The sequence below is a fragment of the Mastomys coucha genome, unplaced genomic scaffold (genome assembly GCF_008632895.1).
Source record: "Mastomys coucha isolate ucsf_1 unplaced genomic scaffold, UCSF_Mcou_1 pScaffold7, whole genome shotgun sequence".
Taxonomy (NCBI): Eukaryota; Metazoa; Chordata; class Mammalia; order Rodentia; family Muridae; genus Mastomys; species Mastomys coucha.
Window position 1 is genome coordinate 86,025,225 of NW_022196913.1, and position 3,518 is coordinate 86,028,742.

Genomic DNA, 3,518 nt, shown 5'->3' on the forward strand with positions numbered 1-3,518 from the left:
TGCAGTCTTTGGTTGGTGGTTGAGACCCTGGGAGCTCTGAGGGTGCTACTTAGTTCATATTGTCGTTCGTCCTAAGGGGCTGCAAACCCCTCAGTGGGGAGCATGTTTTAAATAAATAAATAAATAAATAAATAAATAAATAAATAATATCTTGAAAGTAGTTACTATGGATGCACAACTATTAAGAAAAAGACACTTTATAAAAAAGACTATGGTAGCAAAAACAGTTTGTTAAAAAATTCTGAGTGAAAGCTCACCATGGAGGAAGGTTAGAAGAGATAACATGGCTCCTGGAGTCTCTGGGTGCCTAAGTATGTAACCTTTCCAACTGAAGATGTACACACAGCTGTTCCTGGTTTTTTAAATTTTGTAGTGTAAACCCTGCTGTGGATAATCTCTGCATAATAGCCAGATGCCCATTTAAATATCATTTTTGTTACTGTGAGCTTTTCTATATTGTTATCCCTAAAAGTTCAAGTTAGGACCTGTAGTTTTAATTTTTCATTGAATATAGAGTTTATATTTAGTTGTGGTTAAGTAATTCAGAAATTCATTATGCACTTTTTAACCTCCTTCATCAAAGTTTGAACTGTATGTCAGTCCTTTATTACCAGCTAAGTCTTTAGTTCATGGCAACACTGCCTCAGGTGAACTTGTTGATTGAATCAAAGCTAGGTCAAAGCCATATATGATTGTACGTTTTACTTTACATTAGTGAGTAGGACTCAAGTTAACAGAAACATACTTCAAGTTCTTAGACTAGATGTTTTTGAAGGTATTGATTTTTATAGCTGTTCTAACAATCTCATTTCCATTGGAACAAAACAGTACATGAAGTCTTTCAGTCTTAGAGACAATAATTCTGATATGTCTTGTTGGCACAAAATATTAAATCATGGAAAGGCATGAAATCCTTTGTAGAGACACTGGGTGAATATTTTCTTACTATTGTCTGGAGGCCACCATCTGCTTTCCTTGGCTCATGGATTAATTGTTTTCAGTGCTAGCAACAATGAGCAGAATTTCTCTCATGCTACTATATAACTGAAGGGGGTTGTTTCCCTAATTTTTTTCTCAGTCTGTTTATCATTTGTATAAATGAAGGGTTCTGTTTTTGCATTGACATTCAAAAGAAAAACTGGTCTGAAGTTCTCTCTTTTTCTTGGGCATTTATGTGGTTTAGTTATCAGAGTAACTATGACATCATAGAATGAATTAAGTAGTGTTCCTTCTGTTTCTACTTTGTGGAATAGTGTGAGGAGTATTTATATATGTGGTGGTATGAATATATTTGGCCTGGGAACTGGCATTATTAGGAGGTATGACTTTGCTGGAGTAGGTGTGGCCTTGGTGGAGGAAGTGTGTCACAATGGGGATGGATTCTAAGACCTGCCTAGTTTTCTGGAAGAAGTCTTCTCCTAGCAGCCTTCAGATCAAGGTATAGAACTCTCAGCTCCTTCCAAACCATGTATGTCTGGATGCCTCCATGCTCCTGCCTTAATGGTAATGGACTAAATCTCTGAACCTGTAAGATGACCCCAATTAAATGTTGTCCTTTATGAGTACTTGGTTATGTTGTCTCTTTACAGCAGTCAAACCCAAGCACAGACAGAGGGACTGAAGATCAAGAGCTTTACTTAACAACTTATCAACTGGACTAAGTACTAGGGAAAATAAACTGTATAGTCCATCTAAATATAAATAAGAACTAGTTAAGGAAGTTGAAACCACATACTTTAAAATACAGCTAGTAACAATTCCCAGAATTTCTGAAACTCAACATATTGACACAAATTAAGCACAGGTATAATTTCTTTGTACATATAAAGCTCATTATCTGGGGCCAAAAAGATGGACCAGCAGATACAAATACTTTCCAGGTAACACTTATAATTTGAGATCAGTTTCCTTGTTCCTCAGTACAGGGAGAAAACCAATTCCTGAAAGTTTTCCTCTTATCTCCAACTATTGCATGTACATGTGTACATATGTACCCCCTAAAAATAATAATAATAATAATAATAATAATAATAATAATAATAATAATAATTCTTATTAAGAAACTATTACTGGTGTAGGAAAAATCTTTCATTTAGAACTTGGAACTATACATTGTTATCTCCATGTGCTCTAAATAGTAAGACTCTCAAAGGTGGCCTGGCTTTACTCTGTCTCTGTTTCTCTTGTTTTTGTTCCTAACAACAGCTGTATACTCTACTGTCACTGTATCTGATCTTATATCAGCTGTGTTCTTACCAATTTAACAAATCATATTTTCAGTTAGTGATTAAAGTGTCCTCTTCTTCATGAACTCATCTACTTCAGAGGTTCTTTGACATCAAATCTATTTAAATATATTGTGTTATATTTTATAATAACTTTTTATACAAGATAATCTGATCATGGTGCCCCTTCTCTCATCTCCTTCCAGATCATTTCTACCTCTCATCCATCCAAACCACCCATTCTTACTTTTGCTCATTAGAAGACAAGCAGGGATTGAATATAAAGGAAAAATAGTATAAATAAGATAAAAATAAAAACAAACTAACCTGAATAGTATAAAAAAGGCAAATGAGTATAAAAACAAAGAGCCAAAGGGGGAAAAAAAACACAAGACAAAACAAATAGAGTTGCAAAGATGCAAACAGTCACTAGTATAAAATTATCCTTAAAAAATTGCTGTGGGTGGTGGTGGTTGGTGGCACCTGTTTCTAATTCTAGTACTCTGGAGACAGAGGTACATGTATCTCTAAATTAGAAGACAGCCTTGTTTACAAAGGGAGTTTCAGGATAGCCAGTGCTATACAAGGAAACCCTATGTAAAGTAAACCAGAAAGAGACAAATAAAAAAGAAAGACAGAAAAAAGAAAAGGAAAGAAAGAAAGACAGAGAGAAAGAGAAAACCATGAAATCTAAGCAAAAGTTCTATAGAGTAAGGAAAAAAAATGTCCATACTAAATGGTATGAAGAAAAGAAAAACTTCAAAATATCGAATTCATTTATTGTTGGATATCTACCTGTCCTTAAGAGTAAGAGTGGTGGTTTGTTTTCCCAGTAAGACTACCTTGGAGAAAACTGAACTTTCCTTTGCAAGTGGCTATTTAATTGAGAATTGTTTGTAGAGAAGGAGAAGTGTGTTCATTTTTTCCCTCAGCACTGATACACATCAGGCAGTGACCTGAACAGGTGTAGGCATTCAATCTCAGTCTCAGAAAGTTCAGTTGATGTGTGTTGGGCATGATAGACTTAGGACAACCTTGTTGTTTTGGTTTACCCCATCCCCCAGGCTGTTAGAATCTTTCTTCCTGCTCTTTTGCAAGTTTTCCTGATTCATAAGGGAAGGGAAATGTTAGAAACATTCCATTTGTAACAAGTGTTCCAAGGTCTCTTACTCAATTCATACTTCCAGATGTGTGTCTCTTGGTTTGTTCCCATTTACAGCAGGAAGAAGCTTTTCTGATGATGATGATGATGATGATGATGATGATGATGAGGAGGAGGAGGAGGAGGAGGAG

General features: G+C 35.4%; 1 long non-coding RNA gene across 1 annotated transcript in view; it reads left to right on the forward strand.

Moving 5' to 3' along the window:
• The first annotated feature begins 1,099 nt into the window (after positions 1 to 1,099).
• Positions 1,100 to 3,518, forward strand: part of LOC116082308 — a 26,134-nt gene continuing 23,715 nt past the window's right edge. The window contains exon 1 of the long non-coding RNA XR_004115240.1: positions 1,100 to 1,438. This is a non-coding gene — a long non-coding RNA (uncharacterized LOC116082308). The remainder of the gene's footprint in view (positions 1,439 to 3,518) is intronic.